This window comes from Panthera tigris, chromosome B4, assembly GCF_018350195.1.
Source record: "Panthera tigris isolate Pti1 chromosome B4, P.tigris_Pti1_mat1.1, whole genome shotgun sequence".
Classification (NCBI taxonomy): Eukaryota; Metazoa; Chordata; class Mammalia; order Carnivora; family Felidae; genus Panthera; species Panthera tigris.
The window spans coordinates 123340770-123355138 of record NC_056666.1 but is presented as its reverse complement, the minus strand read 5'-3'; the positions used below and the strand labels follow the sequence as shown (position 1 = coordinate 123355138).

The 14369-nt window shown below is 48.3% G+C and overlaps 1 protein-coding gene across 5 annotated transcripts in view; it reads right to left on the bottom strand.

Annotated features, from left to right (window-relative positions):
• Positions 1-14369, bottom strand: part of CHST11 (carbohydrate sulfotransferase 11) — a 262006-nt gene that overhangs the window by 187775 nt on the left and 59862 nt on the right. The window lies entirely within an intron of this gene.

Here is a 14369-nt window from a genome sequence, read left to right as displayed (position 1 = left end):
CTGCTCTTACTCGGTCTCTCTCTTTCAAAAATTAAAACATTTAAAAAAAATAGGTCGATTCAAATATATTATTCCCATATTTAGATATTTAAAAGTCTGAAAAGATGACCCAAGTCCTTCAATCTATGCTTTGCTATATATTCTGCTATTACAGCTGACAGTTTGGGGGGCCTGAATGACAACGTCCTGACTTGTTCTGGCTTTCTCCCTCCCTCACACCTCCACCTTCTTCCTGAGCATCTTATTCCACTGTGCAGCTATCCCACTTTTAGGAGACAAGCCCTATTTTCAATAGTTCATCCTCCGGTCCCCACACTGACACGTAGTTTGCATCCACGTCTCCCTACTTTAATTCAGAAAGTATGGCAGCGGCATCTGCAATATATGATAAATACTAAGTTTGATGCATTATTTTATCAGAACGTCTCGGGGAGGCACAAATGTTACTACCCACACCTTCACGGGTGCAGAGACAGAGAAGGGAAACAAGTTGCCCAAGGTCACACAGCAGCTAGGCGCTGAAGCCAGGAATAAACACAGGAGCCAAAGCCTGGGCTCTTTGCTAGCATAGGAAGAAGGTGATGAATGGAAATGTCAGCTAGCGTGGGCAGGAGGAAAGAACGGTTAGCAAACACGCAGATAACTTCTTGCTTTCTAAATGCTCCCGCCCGGCCCTCGATTTGCTACCTGTGTAACCTTGGGCAACAGTTCCCAGTGCACTGCAGCTCTCTGTGCCTCAGTTTCTTCATCTGTAAAACGAGCATAATAATAGCAGCTGCCTTAGAGAACTCCTGTGTGGATGAAACGAGTCAGCATACGTTAAGTGCTAATACCGTGTCCGGCACATGAGAAGGGTGTGTGTGGAGGGGTGAGCTTTTGTTATCTGTACTTGAACTTCCTAGGCCTTAATTACTCACAACTCAGCACTTCTCAAAATATGCACAGTGAATGCTTCCCAATGACGAATGACAGAATACAGAATTAGAGTACGGATTGGAAACGGGGGAGCTGATCCCCAATGTCAAACAATTTGGCCACCTGACCTACAGTGTTCACACAAATAAGCCAAGAAGAAAACTACAATCTAGTGGTGGAAAAGACATAGAGTGGATTTGGGGGCGCCTGGCTAGCTCAGTCGGTGGATCGTGCGACTCTTGTTCTCAGGGTCATGTGTTCGAGCCCCACGTTGGGCGTAGAGTTTACTTAAAAAAAAAAAAAAGGAAGGAAATGGAGTAGATTTTAATAAGATGCAGGGTGTGGGAAGTGCTGAATAAAAGTATGGGCAAAAAGAAATTTTTTTCATTTTCTTGAACACCTAAATGTAGGCTATAGCCAATGACTTCCTCCCACAGCACAAGTGCGGAAGGGGGGCGGGGGGGGCACCATTTTACAATGGAGAAATGACAAACACCACCTCAGCCTGGTGATCAAGGCCACATCAACAGTGATAAGTCACGTTGAAAGTATGTCCCCTTGACATGATGTGACAGCAATGGCACTTTACCGTGCCGTTGAAGGACGTTCTATTAAAAAAAAAACCTGACCAGTACTCTTCAACATGGTCACGATTACCAAAAACAAGAAGTATCTTAGGAACTCTCACAGCCACATGCCTCAGGAAGCATGACAAATAAGTGACATGGTGTCCTGGGTGGGGTCCTGGACCAGGAAAAGAACATGAGGTAAAAACTAAGGAAATCTAAATAAAATGTGGACTTTAATGAGTAATAATCTACCAGTATCGGCTCATTGGTTATGAACAAAGGTACCACACTACTGTAAGATGTTGACAATAGGGACATCCTGGGTACACGGGGACCCTGTCTTAGCTCCACTATCTATACTAACGTTGCCCTAAATCTACAGCTATTCTAAAACTTAAAAAGCACGAACAAGATTTTGTAAAATTTCTACTGAATTGCCAACTCAAAAACCTCAGGGACCAGGCAGAGCACCAGGGCATCTCCAGTTTCCTCGTGAGCGCGTGACTCAGTGAGGCTCAGTGACTCACCTGTGATCTGGCTACTAGAAGGTACAGCTGAGATCTCAACCCGGGTCGTCAGACCTCAGAGCCCACCCAGTTAATTACTTGGCCTCGTTGCCGCCTAACACGAAAGAAAGCCCACGTGGCTATCTGGAGACCAGTGGCACCCAGGAGGCACGTGGTTAGAGTCCCACGGGACCAGCTGCGTCCACGGATGAGCCCAGCCCACCGCCCTAGGATTTGCAGTTTTAGATCTCCTGGATCTCGCGACCACACCCCAATCCAAGATGAGATCTTCCCAAGCTGGCGGACAATTTAAGCCAATTGGAAATGTGCTTGAGCTCTTCATTCTGCGTCGCATTCCAAAGTGACACGATGAGGGAAGCTATATGAGCCAGCGTTTTCTCAGCAACTGCGCCTTCCTGCCTCAGCACACCTGTGTGCCATGTGATATGCAGCCAAAGAGCAATCCGGACTTGCCCGGACCTGACCGCCAAGGAGCTCTCTTGTAATAGGCTTCTAGAACACTCCCCCGTGGAGCCAAGGTTCTTAAGACTTCTGCCTCTGACTCAAACTGAATTTTCCAAAGATCAAGGGTGATTTTAAGCTCCAGACACGAGTGCTGGGAAGCAGCTACATCAGTCATCAAACACGGTCTAGGCACAGAGAAGGGGCGGGGGGGGGGGGGGAGGAGAGGGAGCAAAGATGAACCAGACTGGAGGCCTCTGTCAAAGGCACACACAGTCAGCGGGGGAAGCGTGACATAAGCGACCTCACCATCACATTACTACACACCACATCCCTTTGGCCTGGCTCTTGGATACGTATTTTGGAAATATTCTCTTGCTTAATGCTTGAAAAATCCCTGTGAGGTGGTTGCTGTTATCTCTACTTTACAGATGAGGAAAGCAAGGCAGAGAGGTAGGAACTACCTTTCAAGCAGCAGAGCCAAAAGAAACGCACTTGATGGGATCCCGAACCCGGACTCCCCACTACCCAAAGAAGAAGGTACATGGGAGAAGATACATGGGGTCATGAGCTCTCATGGGTAACCAGAACAACAAAGCAAGGGTACGGGCAGGTTATATGAGGGCATTTCATGAGCAGATGAGGTCTGAGAGTCTGCATTTCTAAATCTAACGACAGCGGGGAGCCTGAGTGGCTCAGTCGGTTAAGCATCTGACTTCGGCTCAGGTCACGATCTCACGGTTCGTGAGTCCGAGCCCCGCGTTGGGCTCCGTGCTGACAGCTCGGAGCCTGGAGCCTGCTTCAGATTCTGTGCCTCCCTCTCTCTCTGCCCCTCCCCTCCCCTCTCTCTCTTTCTCTGTCTCTCTCAAACACAAATAAACATTAAAACATAATTAAAATCAAATCAAATCTAACAACGGTGATGCTGATGCCATCGGCCCTTGGACCACACACTGAATAGGAGGAACGGAGACCAGAAACTCGGGGTCAGTTCTATCTGAAGGAGGGGCTGGCCTCATTAGACTTACATCCTGGGTTTATGGACACCAACACCAGACTTACAGTAAATTAAGTGGTCTTAACTCTGCCCTGAAAGGGTGTGAGAAAGTACTCACTATCATTTTTCATGAACCCCAAGGCATCATTTCTCAGCCCTTCTGAACCCATGTCCCTAAGATGCTTTCCTGGTCCATCACGTCCCTGGCTAGGCAAGGAGACTCGTCCAGCTTTACCCTCTGCATTTTATACACAGAAAAATAACCAACTGAATACATATGCTTTATCAAGTTACAGTCTCTCCCTCACTTCGAATGCACATCCCCTCTGTATGTTGCTGACCCGCCATCGAAAGTAGCTGAAGTAACAGACACCATAAAGGAAAGTTAACGTAATGTAATAAAAAGGATGGTCTTTGACAATCTAACTATATACAGGGCTCTAGAATGAATCTGGTCATCATCCACGTTGCATCTGGAGCTATGATCTCTTTCATATGTCTAGGTATAAATACACGTTTCAGTTAAATTTTCTCTAGCACCACAAATGAATACCTGATCCTGTTTTAGGAAATAATGTCCTGGTTTATAACTCTGAGGTCACCTCTGGTTACATGAATGTCATCACAGACACATAAGGCAACCCCCCTCCCCCGGCCCTCCCCATCTGCTCAGCGTACCCATATGCATTTAATTTTAGTAGACATTGAACCACCTTGGCAATAGCAGAGGAGAAGATGTTTTCAAATGCCTCCGTTCCACAATGTACGGTTTATGTTCCTCGAGGTAAGCAACATTCCACAGTGCTTCTGGAATGCAGCACCGTCAAAGAGTCAGTGTGAGATGTGGCCCTGAGGTTTAAGGACAGGGAGACCTCATCGCGAGGAGCAGATTAGAACACCCAGGCATTAAGGCCCTATTACGCAGTTTAGACCCAGGGCACGGTGACCCACGGGGCACCAAGGACAGACACTTCCCAAAGACCAGCTGCCCCAGGAGACAGGGTTAAGACTCTGATGTCTTTCGACTTCTCTGTCATTCGGCACGGAAACGCAGGATGAGGGAGTCTCCACGGGGATGTCAAGGACAGAGCCCCCGAACTAGAGCTCAGCCTATAGACTCTAAAGGGCGGGGGGGGGCCTCAGAAAAGAGGATCAGACGGGATAATGTGCGATCTTCTCACATGAGCAAGTTTTCTTACAGGCAGAAATCGCTCCCACTGGGAGTGATTTTACAACCCAGTATGATGTAGTCTTCCAGCCCCAAATCTTTGCCGCAGCAGTTTTACAGAAATGCAAATGTGTCAGGTTGTACCATAATTAGCTACTTTTTAAAAAATGTATAATTCCCATCTTAAATTGCCTAATGAAGACGGGGTGGTACGGCTCATCAGAAACGTGGCTTCTGTGAACTAAAAATAATGGGGCTCCTTAATAAAATAAAAAACGTTAGCCCTTATGTTCCGCCGCTTAATAAACCAGTATGCAAATGAAACTAATCAAAACAACAAGCTCCCAGGAAATCAATCAACACATACATAACGTTCTTCAAGCTGGCAGGCTGGAGATTAGCAGAGCTTCAAGGCCCCCCCACCCCTCTCCCGGCAGGAACCACACGTGGCCAATACGGGATTAGACTCGGAGTCCTTCCTTCCTGGAAGGAAACACTAAGCAGATAGCAGTTTCTGTCACTTCCTCAATGGGATCAGCTGAAATCCATCCACCCGGTCACCTTCAAATATGTGTTTCTGAGGTTATAAAAATGAATGTGAAAGTCCCTTGATGCTAAGCTTCGAGTCCCGACAAAATAGAAATGGCTACCTAGGAACCATGAGGGGCAAGTGGCTAACTACAACCGGGAAGAATGATTACTGGAATTTTGTTCTTGCTCTATTCCCCTAGCTCTGAGAAAAGAGTCGACAAGACAAGCTAAATTTTGAGAGCCGCTAGGGACCACAGATGGCCTCAGGGCCCATGTCTTCATGCAGGGTGTCTATTATACCATCAAAGAAAACTGAAGACAGCAACAGTCCTTGCCAAGCATGTTGTTGCCCATCTTCCTTAATAAAATATTCTGAACTGAGAAACCCAGCGCATCACAGAGATATTTAATAAGCTGGTTTGCTAAATAAGTTTGCCCCTAAAACTTCTTTCACTATGACATGAGTAATCTTGGAAGGGAAAAAAGAGCTCAGTCACTGCAATATGAACTGTGCCAAGAAAACCACATTTTAATTTTCGTCTTCTATTAAAAAAGAAAAAAAATGCTAGCATCTCTGCTAACCCAAGACCTTCCTTTCATTGTGGGATAACTTTGATCTTATTTAAAAAGAGGGGGAGGAGGGGGGACCTGGGTGGCTCAGTCAGTAAAGCTTCTGACTTCGGCTCAGGTCATGATCTCGCAGTTCGTGGGTTTGAGCCCCGTGTCCAGCTCTGTGCTGACAGCTCGGAGCCAGGAGCCTGCTTCGGATTCTGTGTCTCCCTCTCGCTCTCCGCCCCTCCCCTGCTCGCACTCTCTGTCTCTCTCACAAAAATTTTTCAGTAACAAAAAAGTAAAAAATAAAAAGAAGGGGAGGGGTTTAACTTTAGTTTCTCTTTAAAGAAGTGCTTTCGGGGAGCCTGGGTGGCTCAGTCGGTTAAGCGGCCGACTTCGGCTCAGGTCACGATCTCGCGGTCCGTGAGTTCGAGCCCCACGTCGGGCTCTGTGCTGGCTGCTCAGAGCCTGGAGCCTGTTTCAGATTCTGTGTCTCCCTCTCTCTCTGACCCTCCCCGTTCATGCTCTGTCTCTCTCTGTCTCAAAAATAAATAAACGTTAAAAAAAAATAAATAAATAAAAATTAAAAAAAAAATTTTTAAAAATAAATAAAGAAGTGCTTTCATGGGGCGCCTGAGTGGCTCAGTTGGTTAAGCATCCAGCTTCGGTTTGGGTCATGATCCCACAGTTCGTGAGTTCAAGCCCTGCAATGGGCTCTGTGCTGACAGCTCGGAGCCTGGAGCCTGCTTCGGATTCTGTGTCTCCCTCTTGCTCTCTGGCCCTCTCCCACTCGCACTCTGTCTCTCAAAAATAAATAAACATTAAAAATCTTTAAGAAAGAGAGAGAGAGAGAAAGAAAGAAATGCTTTCACATTGCCAGCTCCAGGCCAATGAAGACACATCAACAAACAGGACACGAGCGTTACCCAAAAAGACGTATTCTGGGAAAGCTGCACGTGACCCACCCTGAACATGCGTGGGCTACAAGGCCATTTCAGAAGGACGCCTTCCTTTCATTGCTTATCGATCTGCATTTGCTGCTGGCTCCTGAGCTTCCATTCTGCCAGCGCCTTAACGATCCACAAACCACCACTTACGCATCTCGGGGGAGCACACGTTGGAAGGGAGTGCGAAGAGAAGCACCCTTCTGCAACGCCAATAACCCTCCCCTCATCCATGTATTTATTCTGTTGGTGTGGGAAAGTTCAGATTAAAAGGGTTGTGGGACGTGCACCACCATCAAGATGAGACTTAACAAAAAGCGCTCTCAACTTTACTAATCCTCCCTAATATCTTTCCAAGGGTCTTTTTTTTTCCCCCAGAACCAGAGAAAATCAAAGTAACTGACAGTGCAACCAACAGGACAGCTTCTCCCTCGTACTTCACAAAATACCACCATTTTGGTACGTGGTGCCGAGGTGAGGTGTGACCGAGCACCAAACCCCGAATGAATCTACGATGCTGGGAAAGCTCGACCACGTCCGTGAGTCGATTAAACTTTTTGCAATTCTTCCCATCTCGGGGCTGCTCAGCTTCCTCAACTGTTGGTCTGTAATCCAAGGGGGATGAATGTGAAATCCACGGCCAAATGAGTCACAGTAATGGAGGCAGGTTCCAAAGATGATGGGAACTCGTGAAAGTGTGACCGGATCTATCGGGGGTGTAAGGGTTCTGGTGATTTGTGGACTGGTCAAGGAAAAAGATGTGAGCAGGAGAGGCAGGGACACACAAGAAGCATTACTGGTGGCTGGGGGACCCTTGGACAAGGCTTCAGGAGACAGGGAAGTTCCTCACTGCAGGACACAATCCAGGGGCATGGCTCAGCGTCCACCATTCAGAAGGGGACAGGACTAGGGAACTACCATGGGGGAGGGGACAGGAGAGGAGGCTTACAGGCCTAAGTGATGTCACCGTGCAGCAGGTGGAGAGTCTTTGAGACCCAGAGCTCCAAACGACAGGAACAGCTTGGGGTCTTATAACCACAGGCCTCTACCTTATCAATGACCAACAGATGCTGGGTGTAGTTTCCCAGGATACGCAAAGCAGGCAGGCCATAAATGGCTAAAAATCTGCACGTTTGGGCTATTTTTGAATCGTGGATGTGTAAAAAATGGAGTTTGGCGCCAGGGTTTGAAGGTACGGGGTCTTAGCCTGCATCGAAGAAATAAAAAGCCAGGAGCCAATACGGTGGCCATCTTTTACACATCTATGTAGCAGGAGGCGGGAGCGGGAATCATCATAGAGGCGGCTGTGAGCTAGACCTTGAAATAAACTTTGCCAGTCAGAAAGGCAAGAGATAACTAGACTTCTCATGGTGATCATTTTGTAATGTATACAAATGTCATATCACCATGCGGTACACTTGAAACTAATATCGCACGTCAACTACACTTCAATTAAAAAAAAAAAAATGGCAAGGGAAGGCAGTCTTGGCAGAGGATCTGCAAAAAGGCACAGGCCCAGTGACGCGGGCAACTTCTCGGCCTTGTTGTTCAAGGCAACAAGACCGGCCGCGGGGGATTCGTGGGGCTGGAAGCCAAGGCCTGAGGGAAGGAGGTAGCCGGAGAAAAGGCCAGAAAGAAACAAGCCCAACACTAGATGTGGTGCTTGGGAGTGCCGGTTCTAGAATCCAGTTTTTTGGTTTTGTTTTTTTTTAAGTGTTTTATTTTTATTTTTGAGACAGAGAGGTGGGGGGTGGGCAGAAAGAAAAGGGACAGAGAGAGACTCCCAAGCGGGCTCTGCACTGACAGCAGAGAGCCCGATGTGGGGCTGGAACCCACAAACTGCGAGATCATGGCCTGAGCCGAAGTCAGACACTTAACTCACTGAGCCACCCAGGCACCCCTGGAGTCCAGTTCTGATCTCATTACTTTTTCTCAGATCCTCTAGGTAGGTTATTTAATCTGTCTCGATTCCATGTCTTCAGCTATCAAAGAGGGTTATAAATACCTACTCCCATGCTGGCTATTCCCCGTTATTAATATGTCAGCAGACAGCCATAGTAATGGCCTGGCCTTGGACCCCCATGCCTAAAAAAGGCTGATGCCATGCCACAGATAGCAATGCAAAGAAGTGACTATCCATAACCAAGACAGTGACCACTCCACATCTGTGCTGGGAGAACCTGCAGGAGACAGAGGAGAGGCAGGAGGCGGGGAAACCAGGAGACTACTGCAACAGTCCTGGCGATGGATACAGAGGGCCTGAACTAGAACAGTAACAGAAGGAACAACACAAAGGAGAGGAATTCCCAAGACATTTCTCAGCGCATCAACAGGGGCTGGGAAGGGGAAAGGATGAGGGAGAGTCAAAAAAAAAAAAAGATTTCAACGTTTCTTTCTGAGGATTTCCCAATCTCTTCTCTCCATGGCCCCCAGTCTTTAAAGAAAAGTGCTTCAGTGGAAAGAAGCAAGGCCATAACCTTGGAACAATTCACTTTCTGACACAGTATTTTAAAAAGGAGAAGGAGGGAGACAGATGACGGAAGTAAGTATGGCTAATGGAAAACGTGAAGGCTAGCTAGAGTGCCATTAAATTAGCCTCACTGGGATTTATAGCAGGAAAGTGGCACCTGTCTTCCTCCATACTTTAATGAGTCCTGAGCCCACGTGATTTCTCAACGAACCACCTCCACCAGGAAACACTCTTGCAGAGCATTTAAATCATGACTCAGGGTCCGGAGAACAAATCTCTTCCCTTATCCAAAATTCTTCTGAAGGAGAAGGCACTCGGCTTCCGCATCCTCCCAGGGGTCCGCCCGTGTCGTGGGAGCCCCGGAGGTGAGCCAGGAGGCTGGTTCCGGGCGAACACTTCGGCAAGACCCTCGTGGAGACTCCAGACGTCTTCGTTTGAGGCTCACAGACAGGACAATGGAAGCAGCAAAATAAAACCTAACGAAGGTTTAGCCTACGTTCAAAGGTAGGTGGGCTTTTTCCTTCCCTTCATCAACTTTTTCCTGCAACATTTTAATTAAGCTGCCGAAGGGATCACTACGACTTTATGCTCTGCTCTCCCTTCCTCCTAACTGGTCAATGTCTTCAGCAGCCTTCAGCTCCATTTCTGTCACACAGGACACGGGAGGGCTCTGGCCACTCTGCCAACCTCTAGGTTAAAAAAGGTACCAAAAGTACACGGACATGGAACTGTGTGATGGAATAATGCAGAAGCTAAAATGGTCAAAATGGAAAACGAGGGGACAAATCAGGAAGTGGGGACATGGAGGAAGTTATAGGCTAAGATCAGAAATGATGATGATCAGCGTGATGATGGCGAACTGTTTACTGAGCACTTACCTCTTGAACAAATACTATCAGTTGTGCCCCCCAAATCCAATCTCTCCTTCGTACATAGTAATAGAGTTCTCAGTGAGGTACCAGCTAAGGCCTAAAATTTCCCTAACTCGCTTTTGAATAACGCGGTCATATGACTAAGCGCTAGTCAAGGGGATGGAACAGAGACTTGGGCAACTTTCAGGCCATACCCTCCGCTTCCCTTTCCCCCTTCCTGGCCGGGATGTAGAGATGACGGCAAGAACTAAAGCAGCCACCTTGGACCGCAAGACGGAAAGCACATAGTAAGGATGGCCGTGCAACAAGGGAAAGAAAATTGGCTCCCTCTGCTCTGACCAGACATCAGGGAGAAATGAACTTTCACTTTCCGAAGGCGCTATTATTTTTTGCCATCTCAAAACAGGTAACCGGATCAAACTCTGTGCTGTACGCATCACACGCGTTATCTCATTTAATCCATATGCAACTCTATAATAAAGTAGATATGACAGTTATCCTCATTTTGCCCTGGAGGACACGGGGACCCCGAAGGGCAAGTCACTTGTCTAAGCTTTCACAGTCAAGCAAATGGCAGGGCCTTGTTGCAACCAAGCGGCCAGGTTCCGGGGTTTGGAATACGATGTCTCCTTGCCACACGACCAGTCGACCTGAACCAAGGAAGGAATCTGACCAACTTCCAAAAATGTAAACCCGGCTTAACAATCCCCGCCGCCAAGGGTGAAGAGGCACGACTCCTTGGCGGTTCTTAACGGTCTCGGTCTGCAGGCATCACTTTGCCCTTCATCTCCTGCCCCAGAGGCAGGGAGGCTCGGGGAGAGACTTGTCCGCTGTTCCTTCACTCCAGTCTCCTCTCCTCCCCGGGGGCTGTGCGAGCATCGCAGTGCGAAGGGCATCCACAGTCACAGCTGCCCTGACGTCCGTGGCTCCCTCAACCCTAGACCGAAGTCCGGTCAGCCCGGTGACATGCTGCTCGCATTTCGACACTTCTTTATCTTCACTCTTCCCTTCCAGAAGATGCCGTCCCCCTCGGTGGATCCCGTGGAGTTGCACAATTTACAGAGAACTGCAAAGCCGGACACAGCTGTGCAAGGAAAGGCTGTCAAGTGCACTGCATCGAAAACAGCCAGGACACCACTGTTTCTCACAAGCCGTCAAAGTCAAGAATAACTCAAAAGCCCCCTGTAGTGCCCGGAGTGAGGAGTGAGCCGAAAATTCTATCTGGACACCAAAGGAAAGCAGCATAAGAGTCCTGTTCACTCCTTGCCTTTCTCGTGCCCTGACAGAGTCTCGGAAATGTCCCCAGGACTCCATCTCCCTTTCCAAAGAGTGGCACGGAGAAGAACAGCCCCTGGCGACCCAGCTCCCAGGCGGCGGGGTGCTGGAAGCAATTTCTTCCTACATTTGCAAATGAAGTATGAGTCATTTCCTCACCAATTTCACTGAAATTTCACCATGCATTAGGGCATCTTAAGAAAAATCTGCTTTCCGGGGCACCTGGATGACTCAGTCGGTTTAGCGTCCAACCTTGGCTCAGGTCACCAAGTCGCGGTTCCTGAGTCCGAGCCCTGCACTGGGCTCTGTGCTGCCGGCTCAGAGCCTGGAGCCTGCTTCAGATTCTGTGTCTCCCTCTCTCTCTGCCGCTCACTGGCTCGCACTCTTTCTCTCTCTCTCTCTCTCAAAAATAAATAAACATTAAAGACAAGTAGCTTGTATCCACAAAAGAAAGAAAGAAAGAAGAAAGAAAGAATGAAAGAAGAAAGAAAGAGAAAGAAAGAAAGAAAAGAGAAAGAAAGAGAAAGAAAGAAAGAAAGAAAGAAAGAAAGAAAGAAAGAAAGAAAGAAAAAGAAAGAAAGAAAGAAAGAAAGAAAGAAAGAAAGAAAGAAAGAAAAGAAAAGAAAAGAAAAAGATTGATTGATTTGCTTTGGGGGTCCAGGCCTGCCAGAAAGGACACAGAGAGAAAGAAGACTTGAACGTGCAGGTCCTACAGCGAGGCCACACTACCTGCCCGGGAGAGGTGGCTCAGGTTTGAAGACAGGCCTACCTGAAAGCGTGCTGTGATAACCAGACGAGGTACATACTCATTTGGCATACAGAATGCGCTTAATAAACACTCCCTAGAATCACTGATTTCATTGTTCTCACCCGGGGACATACCCACACCGTGTGGCGCTATTAACACCCTCCTTTAACAAAACAGAGCAAGAGCGGGGAGGCTTCCTAAGGAACAGTAAAAGGTAAGCCTTAACTGAGCCAATAATCGTTGACGAACTCCCAGGCTCAGAGCGAGGCACTGAGGAATAAAGACAAACAAAAATCCCTTCGCTCAAGGTTCTCAGAGTCCGATGTGGGAAAGACAAAGAACAGATGATAACAGACTGGCTCAGAAAGTTGTGACTGAGGTTAAGACCCAGCGCTGCGCGGGTATCCAGAGGGAGCTCCAAGTCTGCCGGGAGGAGAAGGAGGGGGACAGAGCCGGGTGGTCCAGGAGGGCCTCACAGAGCAGGTGGTCCTTGACCTTGGCCTTGAAGGAGTTGCAGCCCATCAGGCAGAGATTTCTGCTCACGACCAGAAGGACAGACAGATGCCAGGAAAGATGCTACTCAACCCATGGGCTGAGTAGCCGTAGGCATGCGTCTGCTGGGGCTGCCCTAACAAGCCACACGCCAGGTGGCTTAAACAACACACATATTGTCTCACAGCGCTGGAAGTCCAAGTTCTGGGTGTGAGCGGGGATGGTTTCCTCCGAGGCCTCTCTTTGCCTTGCAGACGGCTATCTTCACAGCGTCCTCCCATGGCCTGACCTCTGTGCACGTGCACATTTGCGCCCTCCTCTCCTTGTCTCCTAAGGACACCAGGCAGCTCGGATCAGGGCCCACCCACAGGACCTCCTTTTATCTTCCTGACCTCTTTAAAGACTCCCTCTGCAAAGGCGCCTGGCTGGCTCAGTCGGTCGAGCACCCAGCTCTCGATCCCAGGGTTGTGAGTTCAAGCCCCACGTTGGACCTGGAGCCTACTTACAAAGTAAAAAAATAAATAAATAAAGACTCCTTCTCCAAATGCAGTCCTGTTCTGAGGCTAGGAGAGTTATGATGTCAGCATACGAATTTTGGGGGGTCACAATTCAGCCCATAACACCACGAAAGGGTTTGCAGGAGAGTGACAGGAGCCAGGTTTCATTTGGGAAAGAGTACTCGGCAAGGAAATGGGAATATGGAAACGAAGAGCCTTGAGGCAAGCAGGCCACCAAGGAGGTGATGTGGTCCCCGCCTGGGGCGCCTGTTCACCTAGAGCCTGGTTGTTTTTGCTTAAGGCACAATCTCTTGTCACCCAGTGCAAATCCCTGCCATTCCCTGCTGCGAGGAGCCTACTTGTCCGCGTGGATTCTCCCAACTACTGTTCCAGCCTGTTCCCAGGCCGGGCCTGATCACCCACTGCCAGTACCTCCCAGGGTCTGGGAACCCCCAGAAGCTAAACAAGCAGTGGCCTGGGGAGCAGGAATAAAAACACTGCCTTGCATTCCAAACTCAAGTCGGGGGCCCAGGACCCAAGGCCCGAGCATCGACCCTTCAGCAGTGGAAGAACAAGGGCTCTGGTGGCCTGAGGCGCCTCTAACCCCCGCCCCCCCTCACAAATAAAGCCCCGGCAGGACGCCCATTAACACCTCACAGGGGCAAACCTCAGGCTTCGCAGGAGAAACTTCAAAAGACATCCCAGTCGCACAAAATGCCAGAAAATCATCAATCAAGCACACCATCCCAGGAAGTAGCCAGCTGAATTTGGGGAAGGAGTCTTGCACATAAATTAAATGTCCCTGAGCCCCCATATGGCTCTCGATTTATTACCGTGGAGGCCAACTGTGCTCCTTAAGTTTAAAAAGGATCAAGGCCTCTATAAACAGCATATAGCACTACCTTCATAGTCAAAGGGGGAAAAAAACCGAGAGAAACTCTTTTTTAGTTCAGAAAATGATCCTTTTGTGAAAATAATTCCCACTACCACTGAACTCTTTGCCTCAAGTGTTATAAAAATCCAACTGGCCAGGCGGCCCTTTAAAAATGTATAATGTCAGCCATAATTACCAATTGCCTTTTGGATTTGTTGAAATCCATTTCGGAATTGGATTTTCTCCCGAGTAGGTGACCTGCCTGAATGATATGCTAACATTCAGGCGTGTTAGCTGAAAATCTACGGCATTGCTTATAGACTTAAACTCTTTCTCCTCCCACCTCTGTACATACACACTCACCAACCTTTCGCTGCAAAAACAGCTAAAACTCACCATTCATCCTCCTCACGGCAGAGATGCAAAAAAGGGCCATCTGAGAAGCATTAATATTCCCCGGGGAGCAACAGTTGTGTAACACTGAAAGGCCTCATGCA